Source organism: Triturus cristatus, chromosome 6, assembly GCF_964204655.1.
Source record: "Triturus cristatus chromosome 6, aTriCri1.1, whole genome shotgun sequence".
Taxonomy (NCBI): Eukaryota; Metazoa; Chordata; class Amphibia; order Caudata; family Salamandridae; genus Triturus; species Triturus cristatus.
Genome location: NC_140589.1, coordinates 13258445 through 13280550, shown reverse-complemented (window position 1 = coordinate 13280550; position 22106 = coordinate 13258445). Strand labels below are relative to the sequence as shown.

At 50.1% G+C, this 22106-nt stretch overlaps 1 protein-coding gene across 5 annotated transcripts in view; it reads right to left on the bottom strand.

Annotated features, from left to right (window-relative positions):
* Positions 1 to 19545, bottom strand: part of RRP36 (ribosomal RNA processing 36) — a 114384-nt gene extending 94839 nt beyond the window's left edge. For 2 of the 5 annotated variants that reach the window (XM_085610125.1, XM_085610128.1), the window contains exon 1: positions 19237 to 19350. The gene's annotated coding sequence lies outside the window, so the exon portion shown is untranslated. Of the gene's footprint in view, positions 1 to 14745; positions 14865 to 19236; positions 19351 to 19371 lie in introns of those variants that run through there. The other 3 variants (XM_085610124.1, XM_085610127.1, XM_085610126.1) reach the window with 3 other exon arrangements.
* Positions 19546 to 22106: the final 2561 nt, after the last annotated feature.

Here is a 22106-nt window from a genome sequence, read left to right as displayed (position 1 = left end):
GCAGCAGACTTCCCTGGTGAGCAGTGGCTTTACTACAGTGATCTAATGAGGAACTAGAGTGCTACCATTCAGAATTTATGGCAAATGTGTCACATCTGAATGCCTTCTTGATGGAACCAAAGTAAACAAGCATTGAAAATGCAATAGGTCTCGCCCTCGTTTAAGTTAAAGCAATTCGGTTTGTAATTAGGTGGCTTTTTAGCTTTGCTTTTATTAGTGTTTTTCAAAATTTCATGTAAATAACATGCATATCTGTATATGTATGCATGCATTTATATTTGTATTTATATATATATATATGCAGATTATATATGTATGTGTTGGACCTGGCCTCGTGGCGTGGTCCTTAACCCCCTGGATTGTGGCCGTTCCCCGCCCCGGCCGTCACGGGCCACACGTCTGGACTGCACCAAGGCCCTTCACCCGGAGCTACACGTGGTCGCATACTCCTCGTGGCTCCGCCATCTTGTTGGCATCCACGTCACACCGTGCCCCAGCCGGCGCGACCCCGCTCAACCCAGCCTCGACCCCAACGAAGCCCCGACATCGAGGCACCACGAACTGGCCAGGGGGTGCCGCAGGAACCATTCATTGCCCCGGCGGAGGACAGTATCGATGGGACCCCCAACTGTCCTCCCCTCTCGAGGTGTGATCACCCTGCAAACTCCCATGGGCCTGGCGCCTCTCCTGCTGGGCGTCTGGCCACCTCCACCCGGCCACTCCGCCCCCTCGGGCGCATAGGTCCGGACATCAAAGGGCTCCAGACCTATATCTGGGGCGACCCCACCACAGCTCGGCAGTTGTATCCCGGAGTCGAGAGCCCTGCTGATTGAATCGCGGCTGACCCTACGGAGAAGAACTCTTGTCGGAACCATCACGAGCCCTGCTGACTGCGTCGCGGCTCCCTCCTGTGAACCCTTTTCTGAACCACCTGGAACATCGGAGCCCTGCCGACGCCGTCGCGGCCCAACCTCGCTGGAACCTTCCTCGGAGCCCTGCTGACGACGTCGCGGCTCGAGCTGAACAGAGACCATCTTGAGAGCCCTGCTGATTGAATCGCGGCTCTCCACGAACTGTACGCCAGAGCCCTGCTGACGCCGTCGCAGCTCGACCCCTCCGAGATCGGAGGTCCTCCAGCGTGAGGATAAGAACTGGGCCCCAGGTACCCTCGTACCACATTCCTGCCAAAGACTGTCCCGCTACCCCTACCCTTCCAAAGAGACATTGAGACTTTTGGTGGATCCCTCGATCCCTTCGTGTAAATATTGAGCTCGTAACCTTTTATTGATGATAAAGAATTGCTTGTCTTGAGACAACCTCCTTGAGTCCGGTGTGGTGGTGTTACTGTGCTAGTACGGGATAGGAGAAGGATCTCTCAGGAGACTTCTCGGCAGCGCTCGGCTACTTCGTGCAGTGAGAGGGCCCCCCCCTTGGTGGTCTCACCGACTCCTCGGGGTCCGCCTTCCAACATTTGGTGGCCAGCGACGGGATCCGAGCCGAACGCAGTACGTACCAGCCAGTACCCACTAGCTACCCATCCAAACGAATAGCATCATGAGCAGCCAGGAAAACAACGCGACAATGGAGTTCCAGCCCGAACGGCTGGAAGAATATACGCACAAAGAATTAAAACAGTTCTGCAGAGACAAAGGCATTGCAACCACCAGCCTCGGTACCAAGGAAGAGATGCAGAAAGCTCTGAGGGCATGGTTGGAGGCTGGGGCAGGCCCCTCCCAGGAAGAAGGGCCCTTGCCCCTGACGGAGACCACAGCAACCGCACTGACCCCGGCAACCGGAGGAAGAAAGAGCCTAGAAACCGGCCTCTCCGAGGAAGAAATACGAGAGCGGGAAAAGGTCCGGAGCCACGAACTAGAGCTCGCCCGACTGCGGCTGGACGGCGAACTCCAGCTGGCAGAAAAGAAACTGGCCCTCGAGCAGCTACGCCTTCAAGAAGAAATAGAAGAGAAGAGACGACACCGGGAGTTGGAGGAAAAGAAACTGACTCTTGAGCACGAGCGCAGTCTCAAGGAGCTCGAGATCAAGGCCAAGAACGGAGGGACCAACACCCCCAGTACTAGAGACACTCTACCGCCCCCCGAGGCCAAGGTGCATATCCCGAAGGAGGTCGTCAAGGAGTATTACAAGAATGACGATATCCAACAATGGTTCAAGGCCTACGAGGTGGCCATGACCTCCCATCGGGTGCCCCTAAAAGACTGGGGCGCAGGCCTGTGGGGGCGATTCCTGAGTGAAGGGCGGGACACGCTGCTCCAGCTACCGGAGGAGGTGATGACCTCCTACGATCACATGAAGGAGGCCCTGCTCACCCGATACGGGCTAACAGCGGAGATGTACCGCCAGCGGTTCCGAGACTGCAAGAAAATCCCGGGTACCACATGGGTGGAATATGTGGACTTTTTCAGTCGGGCCCTAGAAGGGTGGATCAAAGGCAGCAAAGTAACCACCTACGGACAACTGGTCGACCTCATCGTCTGGGAACACCTTTCCAATAATTGCTTCGTGGAACTGAGACAGCACCTCCTCGACAGCAAAATGACCGACCCGCGAAAACTTGCCGTCGAGGCCGATCGATGGGTCAACTCCCGGGTCCCCCGGAGCTCAATGGGGGAGTACCAGAGGAACCCCAACGGACCCCCACGCCAGCGCGGTGGGGGGGGAGGGCCGAACAGGAACCGAGACCCTCCCGCTGGGGCCCCCAGGAGCCCCCCTCGAGGGCCACCGCAGCCACATCTCTCCCCGAGCCTAGCGCGAAGGGTGGGCCCGGCCCGACCCGGACCACGGCCACCCGTGACCTGCTATGGCTGCCAACAAACCGGACACTTTGCCAGCGACCCGGCCTGCCCCCTGAACCGAAGAAACGGGGCCGGCGGGCCCCCGCCCCGGCAGCTGACAGCCGCCGCCTTGGGGGGAGAGGAGGAAGAAGAGGCCCTCGACCGAGAAAACACTGAGTGGGAGCCGGCAGCCATGTCCCTGGTCTGCCTGGGTAGCCGAGAGATGGTACCCTGCACCCCCATCCCAACCAACACCCAGAAGTACCGGCAGCAGGTCACGGTCAACGGACAACGGGCCGAAGCCCTTCGCGACACCGGCGCCAGTATCACCGCTGTCCGCTGCCACCTGGTGACCCCTGAACAGATTCTACCGAATGTGCTGTGCCCGGTGCGGACGGCCGACAACAGTGAAAGCCTATGCCAGATGGCCCTGGTCCCCTTCGAGTGGGGAGGGGTGACGGGCCTGCTGAAGGTGAGGGTGCGCGACGACGCCCCGGTCGACTGCCTCCTGGGGAACGACTTGGAGAGTTCCCCCTGGGCTCAAGTAGAACGACGAGAGCACCTCCGAATGTTGGGACTGGCTGATTGGGCCTGCGCCATCACCCGGTCCATGACCGCCCAGGCCCCCCGCTCCTCCTCGACCTCCGGGACGGCCCGACCCGAGGGGCTCACACCCCCTCCCGCCAGCAGCGAGGAGGAGGCGGACACCGACCCCGGGCCCAGCGAATCCTCCCCCGAAGAGATGGCTTCTCCGAGCGCCCTACCAGAACTGACGCAATGGCAACATGAAGGGGGCCCCACCCGAGAGCAGTTCCAGCAAGAGCAACAGTCCTGTCCCTCTCTCGAAGGGGTCCGACAGCGGGCGACCGCGCAAGCCAACGGTGACCAGACCGGCACCCACTGGATCTACTGGGCCGAGGGCCTGTTGTACAGTGAACAGAAAGTGGCAGAACTCGGGGCCGGCCGCGTGTTGGTGGTCCCCCTCCGCTTCCGGGAGTTCCTTCTCAACCTGGCCCATGATGTGCCCCTCGCCGGACACTTGGGGCAAGACAAAACGTACAGTCGTCTGGTGACCCACTTCTACTGGCCTCGGATGCGGAGAGATGTGGACAACCACTGCCGGTCCTGCCAGACCTGCCAAGCCAGCGGGAAGACGGGGGGGTCGGGTCAAGGCCCCCCTCCAGCCCTTTCCCGCCGTCAGCACCCCGTTTGAACGAGTCGGAATCGACATTGTGGGACCCCTGGACCCCCAAACCGCCCTGGGCCACCGCTTCATCCTGGTCCTCGTGGACCACGCCACCAGGTACCCGGAGGCGGTCCCGCTCAGAACTATAACGGCCCCTGTGGTAGGCCGGGCCTTGATGGGGATCTTCTCCCGAGTGGGATTCCCCAGCGAAGTGGTGAGCGACCGTGGCACGAACTTTATCTCCAGGTACATGCGGTCCCTGTGGCAACAATGCGGGGTCACATACAAGTTCCCGACCCCATATCACCCTCAGGGGAACGGGCTGGTTGAGCGGTTCAACCGAACATTGAAAGGGATGATCCAGGGCCTGGAAGAACCCCTCAGGCGGAAATGGGATGTCCTGCTGCCCTGCCTCCTGTTCGCCTATCGGGAGGTCCCGCAGAAGTCCCTGGGGTTCAGCCCGTTTGAACTATTGTATGGGCACCCGGTCCGCGGACCACTCAGCCTGGTCAAGGAGGGCTGGGAGATGAAGCCCCGAGGCGCCCCTCCTGACGTCTACCGATACCTCCTGACCCTCCGAAACCAGACCCGCAAGTTCCAAGCCATAGCCGAAGCCAACCTCGAGGCCAGCCAGGAGGACATGAAGCGGTGGTACGATCGCAACACTTCTACGGTAGAATTCGAGCCAGGTCAGAAAGTATGGGTCATGGCCCCGGTCGAACCCGGCGCCCTCCAGGACAAGTGGACCGGGCCCTTCAAGGTGGTGGAGAAGAAAAGTCCCGTCACCTACCTGGTCGATCTGGAGTCCCCCCGGAACCCCCTCCGGGTCCTACATGCGAACAGGCTAAAACCCCACTTCGCCCGGACCGAACTGAGCCTGCTGCTGGCGACCGACGAGGGGAGCGAGGACGACTCCGAGCCCTTGCCCGACCTCTTGCAATCCGACAGTCACGATGGATCGATCGAAGGGGTCCAACTCGCCTCGTCCCTGACCCCGGAGCAGCGCCACGACTGCCAGCGATTACTGCGGGACTACGCAGCCCTCTTCTCTCTCACCCCGGGGGTGACCCACTGGTGCGTCCACGACGTCGACACCGGGGAGAACCCCCCCATACGACACAGAGCCTACCGGGTGCCTGACCGAGTGCGGGCCTGCATCCAGGCCGAAGTAGCGAAGATGCTGGCCCTGGGGGTCATCGAGCCTTCCGACAGCCCGTGGGCCAGCCCTGTCGTCCTGGTGCCCAAGGCCACAGCTCCCGGTCACCCCCCGGAGTTGCGATTCTGCGTGGACTACCGAGCCCTGAATGTAGTAACCAAGACAGACGCACACCCGATACCCCGGGCCGACGAACTGATCGACCGCCTAGGGGCCGCTCGCTACTTGAGCACGCTGGACCTCACCGCCGGGTACTGGCAAATCCAGCTCACCCCCGGCGCCCAAGAAAGATCCGCCTTTTCGACTCCGGATGGGCATTACCACTTTCGGGTGATGCCCTTCGGAATGAAGAACGCCCCGGCCACCTTCCAAAGACTGGTGAACAAGGTTTTGGCCGGGCTTGAGGCCTTCAGCGCGGCCTACTTAGATGACATTGCCGTGTACAGCAACCACTGGGCCGAGCACCTCCTCCACCTGGAGGCCGTCCTGGCCGCCCTCCAGCGGGCCGGGCTCACAATCAAGGCCAGCAAATGCCAAATCGGCCACGGATCCGTGACCTACCTGGGCCATCAAGTGGGGAGCGGGCAGGTGGCCCCCCTCCAAGCGAAGATAGATGCCATCCAGACCTGGGAACCCCCCACTACCCAGACCGCTGTCCGGGCCTTCCTGGGCCTCACCGGATACTACCGGCGGTTTATCCGGGACTATGGGAGCATTGTTGGCCCCCTCACAGAGTTAACGTCCAAAAAACAGCCCAAGAAGGTACACTGGACACCCCGCTGCCAAACAGCCTTCGACACCCTCAAAACGGCCATGTGTACTGCTCCGGTGCTGCAAGCCCCGGACTACCAGAAGGAGTTCGTGGTACAGACGGACGCCTCCGAGTATGGGATCGGGGCCGTCCTCTCCCAAACTGACGAAAGGGGGCTCGACAGACCAGTGGCCTTCATCAGCCGGCGACTACTGCCCCGGGAGCAACGCTGGAGCACTATTGAGCGCGAGGCCTTCGCTGTGGTGTGGGCCCTCAAGAAGCTCCGGCCCTACCTCTTTGGCGCCCACTTCCGGGTCCAGACCGACCACCGGCCCTTGCAATGGTTAATGCGAATGCGGGGCGAGAACCCCAAGCTGCTGCGATGGTCCATCTCGCTACAAGGGATGGACTTTGACGTCGAACACCGGCCCGGCAATGACCACGCCAACGCCGACGGCCTGTCCCGCTTCTTCCGCCTTGACGAGGAGAATCCCCAAGGAGATGGGTGACTCTCCATGCCTTCGGCTGGGGGGGGACGCCTGTTGGACCTGGCCTCGTGGCGTGGTCCTTAACCCCCTGGATTGTGGCCGTTCCCCGCCCCGGCCGTCACGGGCCACCCGTCTGGACTGCACCAAGGCCCTTCACCCGGAGCTACACGTGGTCGCATACTCCTCGTGGCTCCGCCATCTTGTTGGCATCCACGTCACACCGTGCCCCAGCCGGCGCGACCCCGCTCAACCCAGCCTCGACCCCAACGAAGCCCCGACATCGAGGCACCACGAACTGGCCAGGGGGTGCCGCAGGAACCATTCATCGCCCCGGCGGAGGACAGTATCGATGGGACCCCCAACTGTCCTCCCCTCTCGAGGTGTGATCACCCTGCAAACTCCCATGGGCCTGGCGCCTCTCCTGCTGGGCGTCTGGCCACCTCCACCCGGCCACTCCGCCCCCTCGGGCGCATAGGTCCGGACATCAAAGGGCTCCAGACCTATATCTGGGGCGACCCCACCACAGCTCGGCAATTGTATCCCGGAGTCGAGAGCCCTGCTGATTGAATCGCGGCTGACCCTACGGAGAAGAACTCTTGTCGGAACCATCACGAGCCCTGCTGACTGCGTCGCGGCTCCCTCCTGTGAACCCTTTTCTGAACCACCTGGAACATCGGAGCCCTGCCGACGCCGTCGCGGCCCAACCTCGCTGGAACCTTCCTCGGAGCCCTGCTGACGACGTCGCGGCTCGAGCTGAACAGAGACCATCTTGAGAGCCCTGCTGATTGAATCGCGGCTCTCCACGAACTGTACGCCAGAGCCCTGCTGACGCCGTCGCGGCTCGACCCCTCCGAGATCGGAGGTCCTCCAGCGTGAGGATAAGAACTGGGCCCCAGGTACCCTCGTACCACATTCCTGCCAAAGACTGTCCCGCTACCCCTACCCTTCCAAAGAGACATTGAGACTTTTGGTGGATCCCTCGATCCCTTCGTGTAAATATTGAGCTCGTAACCTTTTATTGATGATAAAGAATTGCTTGTCTTGAGACAACCTCCTTGAGTCCGGTGTGGTGGTGTTACTGTGCTAGTACGGGATAGGAGAAGGATCTCTCAGGAGACTTCTCGGCAGCGCTCGGCTACTTCGTGCAGTGAGAGGGCCCCCCCTTGGTGGTCTCACCGACTCCTCGGGGTCCGCCTTCCAACAGTATGTATATACATATATAAATACACATACATATATATAAATGCATATATGTGCGGGTAGAGAGAGGTAGAGATGTAGAGGTAGAGACGTAGAGGTAGAGACGTAGAGGTAGAGAGTAGTAGAGAGAGAGGTAGAGAGTAGAGGATGAGTAATAGAGAGTAGAGAGTAGAGAGAGTAGTAGAGAGTAGTAGAGCGTGAGTAGTAAAGAGTAGTAGGTAGAGAGAAGTAGAGAGTGAGTAGTAGAGGGTGTAGTAGAGAGTAGTAGAGAGTGAGTAGTAGAGGGAGTAGTAGAGGGAGTAGTAGAGAGAGTATTAGAGAGTGAGTAGTAGAGAGTGAGTAGCAGAGAGAGTAGCAGAGAGAGTAGCAGAGAGAGTAGCAGAGAGAGTAGCAGAGAGAGTAGCAGAGAGAGTAGCAGAGAGAGTAGCAGAGAGAGTAGTAGAGAGTGAGTAGTAGAGAGTGAGTAGTAGAGAGTGAGTAGTAGAGAGTGAGTAGTAGAGAGTGAGTAGTAGAGAGTGAGTAGTAGAGAGTGAGTAGTAGAGAGTGAGTAGTAGAGAGTAGTAGAGAGTGAGTAGTAGAGAGAGTAGTAGAGAGTAGTAGAGAGTAGTAGAGAGTAGTAGAGAGTAGTAGAGAGTAGTAGAGAGTAGTAGAGAGTAGTAGAGAGTAGTAGAGAGTAGTAGAGAGTAGTAGAGAGTAGTAGAGAGTAGTAGAGAGTGAGTAGTAGAAAGTAGTAGCAAGTGAGTAGTAGAGAGTGAGTAGTTTAATTTAAAAAGGAACACAATGAGGAGGTTCATTTTGCCATAGAAATTATGATTAGTGAGGCAAAAAGAAAAATTAGGGCACATTTTGAGTGACTTATCAAATCCTTATAGAGAGTAGTAGAGAGTAGTAGAGTGAGTAGTTGAGAGTGAGTAGTTGAGAGTGAGTAGTTGAGAGTGAGTAGTTGAGAGTGAGTATAGAGTAGTAGAGAGTGAGTAGTAGAGAGTAGTAGAGAGTGAGAAGTAGAGAGAGTAGTAGAGAGTGAGTAGTAGAGAGAGAGTAGTAGAGAGAGTAGTAGAGAGTAGTAGAGAGTGAGTAGTAGAGTAGTAGAGAGTGAGTAGTAGAGAGAGAGTAGTAGAGAGAGTAGTAGAGAGTAGTAGAGAGTGAGTAGTAGAGTAGTAGAGAGTGAGTGGTAGAGAGTAGTAGAGAGTGAGTAGTAGAGAGTGAGTAGTAGAGAGTGAGTAGTAGAGAGTAGTAGAAAGTGAGTAGTAGAGAGTGAGTAGTAGAAAGTAGTAGCAAGTGAGTAGTAGAGAGTGAGTAGTTTAATTTAAAAGGAACACAATGAGGAGGTTCATTTTGCCATAGAAACTATGATTAGTGAGGAAAAAAGAAAAATTAGGGCACATTTTGAGTGACTTATCAAATCCTCTTCTATTTCATTAAAAAATTCTGACATGCAGACTGAAACATGCACTTTCAATACCAGCAGCAGACTTCCCTGGTGAGCAGTAGCTTTACTACAGTGATCTAATGAGCAACTAGAGTGCTACCATTCAGAATTTATGGAAAATGTGGGACACATCTGAATGCCTTCTTGATGGAATCAAAGTAAACAAGCATTGAAAATGCAATAGGTCTCGCCCTCGTTTAAGTTAAAGCAATTCTGTTTGTAATTAGGTGGCTTTTTAGCTTTGCTTGTATTAGAGTTTTTCAAACTTTCATGTACATACCATGCATATATGTATATGTTTGCATGAATTTATATTTATATAGATATGCAGATTATATTTATATGTTTATATATTCACTTAAAAAACCATAGGTTTCACACAAGTTATAGTTAGCTGGACATTTCACTCGTAAAAAACCAAAGAAATTCCCCCGTTATAGTTAGTGCAGGCAACTATAACTCACGCAACTGCAATCCTCTGCTGATGACGTCAGATATTACATCACTGTATTTAGACACTTATTTACCCATGTCTTCTTCCATTAATCTTTAGCTATACATATATTACAAATATTTATTTTTCAGAAAGACACATATGTAATCAGTGATGTAATATCTGACGTCATCAGCAGAGGATTGCGGTCGCGTGAGTTATAGTTGCCTGCACTAACTATAACGGGGGAATTTCATTGTTTTTTACGAGTGAAATGTCCAGCTAACTATAACATGTGTGAAACCTATGGTTTTTTAAGTGAATATATATATATATATATATATATATATATATATATATACACACACATACATATACACGCACGCACACACACACACGCACACACACAGGAGCCGATGTCGGAAGCTACGAGTCAGCACCATGACATTGAAACGTGACCACAGTAACCCACTGTGGTTTTATTAAGACTGAATGCATGGCACCCCACTTGAGGAATATGAAATTACACCACAAGTATCAGAAGCCATAGCGGTGACCACGCCCACTGGGGCGAGTACTGAGATGAAATTGGTGTGCAATCACTACCATGCGATGCAGCCCATAAATCAAGCCTGTGAAAATGAGAAGGATCTCGAAACGCGTCGGCTGAGAGAAGTAGCTGTGGACTTCGTTCATGTTTTGGCTGCAGCTTCCAATAAATAAACAGAGTGGCTTTACTTACCTGTGTGGGCTTCGGCTGTTTGGGGCAACTCTTTGGGGATGGATATATGGATATGGAGATATATATATATATATATATATATATTATTTTTTTGCGACCCATCTAAGATGGCAGATGCCACTTAGATCTATTAAAAAAAAAATACATTATATTTTAAGTATGCAATGGCACTTTTATTGTAGCGGATCCCACCAACAAATGGCAAATTCAACTTTACATTTTTTTTATGGTGCTTTTTTATCAAAGGATTGTGCGGGTGGGAAGAACAGAGGAGCAGGTGGGGGGGAACCAATAAAAAAAGCTAGGTGGGGGTGGTAAAGCAGCACGTGTGGGGGCAACAGACCACGGTGTGTCAGGGGTTGGCGAGGCTACAGAAGCGAGTGAGAAAGCTGGAAAACACATGCACACTCGTGGAGGGCTTAATAAAAATGAAAAAACGTAATTCCCTAAAAGTAAACACTAACTTGGTTACGTGCATTTATAATGTTCTAAGACAGATATGAGCCGATCTATACTCTTAAGATTTGACTGATTAGTATTAGGTCAGTTCCAGGGAACTTTTATAATACATGCACTTCCATATAGGGTTTACTATTATTATATATTCACTACAGTCTCTCACACAGTGTGAACAGGTGACGGTACACCCACAAGGTGGTGGTACTACTAAACAGAGTCAAGAAATACACACACAAACAATTGTCATACATGATTTTCAGCCTTGAAAAAGTACAGGAGGACGAAACACGTGTCGACTGCTGTGTTTGTGAACAATGGTGAACTGGGAAGTGTTCCGAAATTTTTTTTTTTTAAAGGAAGAACTATCTACCGCTTACGTTTGGACTAAAATTAACTGTTGAGAAGTTGGAATTCAACAAAGACAAGAAATGCAAATGAAAAATGAGGACAGAAGATACAATTAAGACCAAAAATAGAAGAAAGTAGAGAGCAGGAGAATGGTGACCCTAGCAGACGACTACTTAGGAAACATAATGTGATGGTGCAAGGAATGATTACTGGGAGCTTAACCACGTGGGGGAGGGAAGCGAAAAGGAAAAACACGGAAAAAATAAAAGATAAGGAGAACAAGCATTGACATAGCCAATAGGTCTCGCCTTTGGGATCTTATAAGTGTTTAGCCATGCAACAGTTGATGTTGCTGCACCAAGGATATTGTGCTGCATAACTAAAAACTTATAAGGTCCCAAAGGCGAGACTCAGTTGTGTAATGCCATAGTTGGAGAGATTTGTTTAACTTGTAATTTGGAGGTCAGATTTTGCCATACTAGCTCGGCCTTACATAGTTTTAAGGTTGATAACATGAGTAGAACTATATAAGGTGAAACAACATTGCAATGCATCAAGGACAAATCGGTAGGATAGTAAGCAGTATGTAAAAGACTAGCCATTCTAAGAAAAATCCACCTCTAATTAAATGCCATTCAATGTTATTACGAAAATAAAACAACAGCTTGAGTAAGCATGTCTGAAGCAAACAAGGCTTCAATATACAGGGCCACCTGCAGGAGACAACACAACATGACTCCAGCCAGGGACCCGCAACTCCAGCTCAAACTGCATTCTGGTCAATGTATGTTCAACCCACCAGGTTTTTTGCAGATGTACAACGAGCAGCTTGGCAACTACCCTTCTTTGCTACCTCCAAAAACCAATATGAGCTTCTTGATGGCCACTGCGCAATGTCCATGCCGGGCAACGGCCTATTCAGCCCACCACCTGCTTCCAGCGAGGCTGGAGTGCCTTAGAAGGTGGCGGGCCGCAGTGGGAAGTAGTGGCAGCTTTTGCAGATTAGAAGAATAAACCACAAATATGTGACAGAAAACGTACAGACCATGTTTAAAGTGGTGGGTTGCTCTTTGGTGGGAGGAGCTCCGGAGGGGCTGATTTACATGCCGGACATGGAGACTGTGGAAGCTGCCATCTTAGGATAGAAGAAGAGCTGCCGCTTCCTTCCACTTCCCCACCATCTCCGCTTGTCTGTTAGCAACATAGGCAGCGCAGACAACGGGAGGGTGCGGGAGCAAAGGCAACACGCCACATGCGTGCGGGGAGGGAACAACCTATTCAAGAGCTCGCATGCAAGCAGTGCGTGTCCAACGAGCCGTCATACCGGCACGCGCGCATTACCAAGTGACGGGAAAAAAAATGTAGGGTGCAAGCCGAGACAATGGGAGGGGCGGGAGCATAGGCAACATGGGCAGTGGTTGGAGACAGGAGCGGATCACAAAGACCCGCAGATGCCACAGGCAAGCAAGAAACTTATTCTTATTAAAGTTTTATGTGGACTTGGTGGGGGGAGTTATTTTGGTGTAAATTTTGTGAGCTTTGTGTAAGGCGTTGACAGGAAATGGGACCGCTCAAGCAGCGGCACGAGGGCAGAGACTGGCACAAGTGAACGTGCGCTGACAATAACATCATGCCAGCCCAGGAGCTCATACTTGACACGATCTCGCCCGAATATAAATGCAAAATAATAATGTCCCATCTTCGGGGGAAAGCAAGCGGGAGTCGGAGTTTACTGGGAGGAGTTATTGTTGGAGAGCTCGCGATGGGCGTGTGCGCGCGGCGGGCAGGGGAGCGCGACTCCGGAGTGGACGCAGACCCTGGAGGAGGCAGCGAGTGGGAGTCATATAAGCAGGAAGTGGGATAAGGGAGGGGGAGGCAAATGGTGATCACTTTTGCGGCCGCTTTGATGTTTTCAGTGGCCACGCGGCTCACTGAGAACAGCAAAGCGGCCGCGAAAGTGATCACGCAGGCTGACAAATGGTGCGCGCACCCAGCGCACATGCACTGTAGTTGGAGGCCTGAAAAGCCACTAGTCTGCACTTCCAAATCCCGCTTACTAAAACTCTCGCCAGAGCAGCGCTAAAGCGCTGGCTCAGGCGAGACCTAAAAAGGATGAGAGGAGTTTGTGGCTGCACTCAGACGCATCACACTATTGGGATGGGGGTAAAAGAATAAGAAAACTACACCCCTAAATCGATCTCAGCTGTTGCTAACCTTCACTAAATGTGCCAGCCTAGGAAAGATCGGGACAAATGACCTTCGACAAGTAGGGTTCATACATAATAAAAATGGGAAGGAGGTAATGAAAGCCCTGGTGTATTCTGGCCTAGTAAAACATACAATAATAAAAGCAGAAAAGGAGCTGCAAAAGGAAGGAGATGAAGAACTACCAACAGCGGATAATTAGAGATCAGTATTTCTGAGCCATCGTGCGGGCCTTGGGCAGAGACAAATAAGACTAATTCACCAGGAGTTGGATGGAAAGGAAGGCATGGAATCACGGTAACTGGGGAAGGATGGCAAAGGGCTGGAGTGACGAAGACTGTGGAAATATGTATACTAAACCAATCCAGGGAGAAGAGGGGTGGCTAATTGAAGTAGATTAGGATACTGGGTCATCGCACAGCCTTGGGGTTCTTTCTTGGAATATAAATGGCTTTAGTAAAATATCAAAATCCTTCCAAAAAATAATAGACACCTACGAGATTGTGTGCCTGCAATAAACGTGGCTGTGCGACATAACCCCAACAATATGATATGTGCAGGTTCATAAGCCTGCAACAAAAGGGCAGCAAGGACGACCCGCAGGGGGGATATCTACCCAGATATCAACTGGAATGGCAACAACCCTAACAGTAAGTCGTAAATGGCTGGTAGCATGCAAGTTGGAGCCCCGGGACCCATATCCTATGAATGAGAAATTGATAATAGCAAATGTCTATATACGGGGGGGGGAGCGGAGGGGGGGCGGTCTGTGGAATGAATATAGACAAGAAATGAGAAGGATAAAAGAGGACATTGATTGGTTGTGTGAGAATTACTCGAAAGATATATTTATATTGATGGGGGATCTGAACCGCAGACTGAACCCTAACAAAATGGATCGATGGTCCAAAGAAATGTTGAAAGCATATAACATAAAGGTGGCAAATGTCCCTAGAACTAGAGGATCAAAATGGGATATAGTGCTGGGAAATTATCTGGGCTTAAAAGGGCTTGTTTAAATGAACAGGTGGGTGAAGATTACCCAGCACAACAGACCTTTATGATTGGTCAACAATTATGCCCAATCGATTATATGTACATGCATGCTTGGAACTTTGACAAAATAAGGAATTTTAAAGTGGGCTCTGAAGAGGGAAGTGATCACCATCCTCTGAAGTAAAAATTGAAGAGGGAAAGTTGTACAAAGGGAAAAGGTGATCCCCGTCCAGATAGATTACCCTAAATGACTGTCCACAAGATTAACACATAAACATATTGAAAAATTGTCACATTTATAGCAAAATATATCACTGACTGATAGCTTGGAGCCTTACCCTGAAGGGTATGAGAATATTATTGGACAGGTAGTACTGTGCCTCATAGCAATTTTAAAAGGGAGGAAAAAAGAAATGCAAAGCTCCTACATAATCAAAGGAATAAAAACAAATGGTTCACTGAGGAATTTAAGATCTTAAAGGCGCAGATAAGGAAAGGCGAGAGAAACCTTAAATTAAGGTATGATATATGTCCAGTATTTGTAAAGCGCGAACAATTACCTGAAGGTGTCAAGGCGCTGGGGGCCGTCTGGAAGATTAAGCGAGCTGTTGCCCAGAGTCACAAGGTGCTGGGCTGAGCTGCCGCTAGCACCGGGGATCGAACCGTGACCTCCCGGGTTCCGCAGTCAGTCGCCCTGGCCGCTGCGCCACACCTCTTCCACTATATAGAAAGCCATAATGCGCTGATGAAGTTAAGGTATAAAAACCTAATCATAGACCAGAAAAGAGAACACACAGAGAAGTGCTGGAGACTTATGACAGAGGCAACAGAAACTAAAAACAAAAGATTTTTGGAAATTAGTACAAGAGGGTTCAGGGAAAACCCAGGGACGGATGGTCTGTGCGGTGGAGGAACAAGCTTGGGTGGACCATCTGGAGGAGATATATGGTAAAGAAGAGGAGATGGTGGGAAAACCAGTAATCCCTTGGGAGAAAGTGGGTGAGGATAGAAGGGTTATGTTTGTATTAAGAAACATTAGAATTATTATTGCAAGATGATGCCTTACTTGAGCTGCTGGACCCGATAATATGCCTGCAATAATTATAAAAATTCGCCCGGACTGGTGGGCGGAGTTATTGTATAGGTTTTTAATAGAATATTGGATACAGGGATTATACCTGAAAACTAGAGAGGGGCAATTATCAGGCCGATACATAAAAAAGGAGATATAAAAAGCCCAAAAACGTATAGGCTGATTAACCTCCTGGATGTGGCCGAAAAGGTTTTAGCAAAAATAATCCTGGGAATGTTAAAAGACTAGGCAGATCTTAATGGTATAGTACCACCCGAACAGGAGGGCAGTAAGGAACGGCACTCGACAATTGACCACTGTTTTTCGCTTTGGTTTATTGCATGGAAGTCTGTGGAGCAGAGGGGGGAGTTTATTTTGCCGCTTCGTAGACTTCCGTGCAGCTGTTGATCTCGCAGATAGAAACGGTCTATGGGAGGCATTGGCAAAATTAGATATCCCAAAAGACCTCTTAGGACTGATTCAGGAGTTACACATAGGGGCAACTGGGCCCAGGTTATTATGGATACTGTGGGGACCTTAACGCAAAAAATACAACTGAATAATGGGCTAAGACAGGGATGTGTATTGGCCCCCTTACTTTTTTTTTTTTTTTTAATTCGTCCCCGATCTTCCTTTGACCTTAGCTGCCGCAAATGGATATAGTCCTAAAATGAATGGTAAACAAGGGGCACGCCTCCTGTATGCAGATCTTGTGATTTTAGACCAGCCAGAAATAGGCCTGCAAAGGAAACTAGATACATTTGAGAATTATTGTAGGTGGAAAAAGCTCGTGGTAAATATGCATAAACTAGCGTGATTTGCTTTGGAAAAAATAAAAACAAATTTAATTGGCACCTAGGCTTGGAGAGACTTGAATTAGTAAATGAGTATAAGTATCTCGGAGACTGGTTTGAGCAGTCCTTAAAATGGAAATTTTACCTAGAGGCTTTAAAGATCAGGGCTATTGCCTCGGTGAGTGGCTAAAAAAATGCAATAATGGCTTTGGAAAAATGTCATGTAGACCAGCCCTAAAAGCCTACGAAGGAATGATCCCCCTGCAACTCCAATATCGAGCAGAACTGTTATATATTAGTGGTAAAAAGAGGTGGGATGCCGAGGAGGGGAAATGCCTGAAGTATTTACAGTTCAGCCATGATCCAAGTAATAAGATTAGAAACTGGCATGATTTCATGCAATATTCCAGCTGCAAAAGCCCTCATAAGATTCTGGGGAAAAAGGAGTGTGAATGATGGACAGAAAGTTTCTCAGTGGTGCAAGAATGAAATTGTGCAAAGTGAATTAAAATGGGCAAAAAAGGTTAGGACCAACCTGGTAGCCATTTGCACAGATATGAAGGTAATGCTGCTCCCACAGACCTTACAAACAGAAATCTCCAAGAGTGAGCTAAAAGCGCTATGCAAAGAACTGTCCAACAAGAGTGACTATCAATATCAAAGAGAGAAAAAAATCAGGTGGATATGATGTTAAATGCGTGGCGAAATAAAGTGCGTTATCCATATGTGAATACCCTACCAAACCAGCTGCGAAGAACTGAAGTGTTGAGAGTAAGAATAGGAATCAACCCTTGCAAGATAAGTAATATGCTAAAAGCAAAAATGAATTGGTATAGGAGGGAGCTGTTCTTGTGGGTTGAATACTAAATGTGAAATGTTTCATATTTTGTTGGATTGCCTAAAAATCAAATAACAGCGGAGACATTGGTTACGCCCAATATTCCTGAAATATGAAATATTGAGTTGTGAGCATGCTGCAGAATCTTTAATCGATATGCCATTTTTGTACATAGCATGTGCTATTGGAAGATTCATGCGGGCATCCAATGAAGTGTTTATGGAGATTTAGTCGGTGCGGATGTATTTTATAGGATTACCTGCAGATTTTAATTGGAAAAGATATTTTATATGAGTAATTGTTATGGTTTTATTTATGAAATTTATCATTATATATGTATTTGCTGTCATATTTTAATGTTGTGTTGTTTAAAGGCCATTGGTCTAAATAAACATATCCCTGATTGATTGAAGACAAGACTAAGATATATTAATTAGATGGTGGGTGCTTCAGTGCCTTGCTTGTTTATTCACATTATTCTGCATTACCTTGTAGTGTGGTGGACTTGCACCGAAGGTGGCTGGGTGTTGGCACCATAATAGCACCACCAAGCAGAACAGACATCATATTGTGTTTCCTTTCTTACTGCTGAAAACTGGGGGGTAGATGTGCAGATATTAGGCACAGCCACCACATCTTAGGCCTGTATCTTTTTCCCTAAAAGTACGCAGATAAAGGTTATAAATCAGTAAATTAGGCACAGCCACCACATCTTAGGCCTGTATCTTTTTCCCTAAAAGTACGCAGATAAAGGTTATAAATCAGTAAATCGGAAGTATGGTAAAGAGGTGAAGCTCCACTGGAGGGACAAACTCAAGATAAAGGAAAGCCATAAAATAAGCAAGCTAATGAGAGTGACAACAAAACCAACCAATTAAGTAGTGGGCGTGCTCTGAGCCCACTGTAAACCCTTGGTAAGGGCCACAAAATGTCTTTGACAACTAGACAGCTAAAAGGTAACTATCTGGTGGGCAAGACCTAGAAACGTACGTCTGAGCAGCCTCTCTTTATGTGCAGGGCTTGCATCAAAGTAAACCAAAATAACTTCAGTGAAATGCATGTTAACCAGACAACTTGCTAGTTGCCTTCCTATGAAATTGTGCCATTAACCTTTACTGGCCGTCATGCCAACTCATTGGTAACTGGCAATCCTCACATTGACTGCACTAACAACATTTCCCACAATCCCCCATACATCTAATGCTTGTGTTCACGCAGACTCCGTTGTGTTAATTTATGCAAAAATGTTCTCTACATCTTAAAAACACCTGCTGGTCTTCCACGTGCGTAGGTTTGTGGACCAACACTAAAAAAATACTTTTTTATTGTCTGATGATTGTAGACATCAAACATTATTCTCACTCCTTCTGATGAAAAAAAGATAAAGGAAGCGCTCTCACAGACAGGCCTCAGGACGCACAAGTTAAAGGCAGGAGGGAATGGAAGAGGGTCATTCATACACCAAGCACTGACAGAGATGAAAGCTCTACCTAAGAGCCCAAGAATGAAGGGGGAATGGTCCTTTAAGAGAACTTGGGGTAAGTGGCGAAATGGGGGCTGAAAATGTCTTTATAGATAAGACTGAGGGCCTAACAGTTATTGGCGTCAATCGATGATGCACAAGTGGGAGGCAGGAGGGAATGGGGGAGGGTCACTTCATGCTCAGCGCACTGACAGGCTTGAGGTCAACCGGTGAAACTGGAGGAATGAGAGAGTCAAGGAAACTAGCAGGGAATAGGAGGGCTTTTGTACTCTGGGACACAGACATGGCAGAGATGGGAGAGGCTAAGCAGTGAGCCCAAAGGGCTGTTGTGTCACCCACGAGGATGTGGCAAGGGCTGTTGTGTCACCCCTCAGGATGGGGAAAGGGCTGTTGTGTCACCCCTCAGGATGGGGCAAGGGCTCTTGTGTAACCCATGAGGATGGGGCAAGGGCTCTTGTGTCACCCATGAGGATGGGGCAAGGGCTGTTGTGTCACCCCTCAGGATGGGGCAAGGGCTGTTGTGTCACCCCTCAGGATGGGGCAAGGGCTCTTGTGTCACCCATGAGGCTGGGGCAAGGGCTCTTGTGTCATCCTGGATGAGGCAAGGGCTCTTGTGTCACCCGTGAGGATGAGGCAAGGGCTCTTGTGTCACCCATGGGGATGGGCTCTTGTGTCACCCATGGGGATGGGTTCTCGTGTCACCCGGAACGATGATCTTGTCCCCCCCCCCCCCCCCCGGCAGCGCTGCCAATCATGTTTGAATCACTTTTAAAGAGCGCAACCCAGGAGGTTTCTCGGCGCTAGGCAGGTAAACGGACAACACTCCCAGCAATTCTGAATACAGACGAGCTCAGATCTCTTCACCTCACGTCCCAGGGTCCCTCTCTCAGGGTTCAGGGCGGTCACATGTATGTAAGCGGTACAAGGAGGGTGACGCTGCCAGCACTCTCTCCCCGGGCCCTGTTCCGTCCCTGCCCCGCCCCCAGCACACGTTCTTACCGTAAAACTGCTGCCGTCCGCCGCCGGCTCAGGGACTCAAAGCCTGACCTGGGCCCAGCATCCCTTGCAGCTGCCTGGCGCTGACATCACAAACGAGCGGCAACGTCATTGGCTGTGCCTCGCAGACCTGCAGCGTAGTGACCGCCGTCCATCCGCCTGCCACCCCGGTTCTCTGCGTTTCAAGCCTCGTTCACGGCTCTCTTCGTGGCGTCACTTCCGCTGCATGCATTGTTGTTGTACATAAAGCGTTGCAGAGCTCTGGACCTGAGCGCGTGCCGTGCCGTGCCGTGGATGTGCTCATATGTGTCTTCTGTGCCGCACTTGTCTTACGTTTCATGACATGTAAGGTTCTGAATTCGTTTGCATGCGCACCTCAAGCATGTTTATGCTTAACTGTAGAAACAGCCGTGCTTCGTGGAGGAAGGACGCCCTCCAGTGAATGCTGAGCTATACAATAAATCTTCTTGGAAGTTGGAAGACACTCTCCCTGTCGGCTTCTTCTATTCAACTGGACCATTTCACTTGCTTTACAGCGCGCCCCTCATTTTACACTTACAACACCAATAGGCATCTTCTTTGGTCAATTTATAACGGGTCTATCTATTCTAACATCTTTAAATAATATATGAACTTGCTGATGGTTCTACACATAATACTCGTTAATAAACACTCCATTATTAGAAAGATTGTATTTCTCAAAATTTTAGAGAACCATTGAGAGTTTTCGTTCCACCAAGCGGAATGTCGCCAATTCCAACATGGCCGCTTCTTTGAGCTTGGGGCGTGCAGCCGGCTCCCGCTGGTGCTGGATTCTATGTCAGGACCAGAGGCGAGAATAAAAAAATGACTAGCATTCGTGCCAAGAATTTTTAATTCTATTAAGGACTTGGAGGCAAGGATTATGCTTTCTCTTTCTATACTGAAAAATACAGCCAATGTAAAACGTTTTAACATATCAATATAAACCACATAGGGACTATATATGAGGTCCCTAACATGAGCACTTCCTCTTTATTTGGTTTAAACGAGCATTGTCCATTAATTTGTGACTTGTCCAATGATGACAGAAAATTGTAGAACTGCAAACCAATTCAACGACAGACTAAACAAAAGTCCATGTAGACGAAGTATGCACAGCACATCTTCCAAGGAATCCAAAAAAGCGATCACTTATTCACCCTTTTGCTCAGGTCCTGAAACAGAAATATCAACTCGTAATAACCTTGATAATTAATCATCTCAGGATGGGATATAACATCCTACGCATGCTACGGAAGATCTTCTGGTGGATCCCCACCGAGACCAGGAAGACCGTCACCCAGGCCCTCGTCACCAGCCGACTGGACTACGGCAACGCCCTCTACGCCGGTACCACCGCCAAGCTCCAGAAGAGACTCCAGCGGATCCAGAACGCCTCAGCCAGACTCATCCTCGACATCCCACGAACCAGCCACATCTCCGGACATCTGAGAGACCTTCACTGGCTCCCCGTCAACAAAAGAATCACCTTCCGCCTCCTCACCCACGCACACAAAGCCCTACACGACCAAGGCCCGAGCTACCTCAACAGCCGAGTCAACTTCCACGCTCCCAAACGCCACCTCCGTTCAGCCAACCACGCCCTCGCCGCCGTCCCCCGCATCCGAAGAGCGACTACAGGAGGAAGGTCCTTCTCCTACCTGGCCGCCAAGACCTGGAACTCCCTCCCTACCGACCTGCGCCTGACCCAAGACCACCTCTCCTTCAGGAAGAAGCTGAAGACCTGGCTGTTCGAGCAGTAGCGGCACCCCCCCCCTCCCCCCCCCCCCAGCGCCTTGAGACCCTACGGGTATGTAGCGCGCTTTACAAGTGTCACTGATTGATTGATTGATAAGTAATCATAAACATGACTTGCACAATGCAAAAAGAACAATTGATGGACAGAATGCAGAACAATGTCATACATTCACCCCAGTACAGAGATCTGGGCCTAAATCCATCATTTTTTTGCTCACCATGCCATTCCTGTCTGGATCCACCTGTATGTAAATCAGTCTTGACTCTGTGCCCAATGGGAACAGTCCAGCCCGAACTGCCAGGCCAGGTCCTCCTTGGGCTGGAAACAGGCATCCTATGACCGGTTTTGGGGTTTCAGCCCTCATCAGCCAGGATAGCTTGACTCCTGTGGCATGGAGAGCATGGAACCCACATCTGGGCATACCCGTTCCACTCAGGGTGACAAATGCAAAAAGAACAATTGATGAACAGAATTCAGAACAATGTCATACATTCACCCCAGTACAGAGATCTGGACCTAAATCCATTGTTTTTTTGCTCACCATGCCATTTCAGTTTGGACCCAGCCATATACAAATCAGTCTTGACCCTGCACCCACTGGGAACAGTCCAGCCCAAACTGCAAGGCTACGTCCTCCCTGGACTGGAAACAAGCATACTAGGACCGGTTTCAGAGTATCACCCCTCATCAGCCGGGATAGCTTGACAATGGGCGGGATAATCCTCCCCTCCGTGTCCTTAAAATAATTGAAAATTCTTGGCGCGAATGCTAGCAAGTATTTTATTCTATTACAGGACCGGAGGCTTCTGAATATGCTACTTTAACCCTTATCTAGAACAACAGAAGCAATATCGCCCACAGGTTTATAGTAAACCTGTTTAAATGTAGAGTCGGAGGACCAATCAGTTGCTCTCATTATGTCTTGTATACTGGTGCCCAACATAAAGGATTTTGAAGC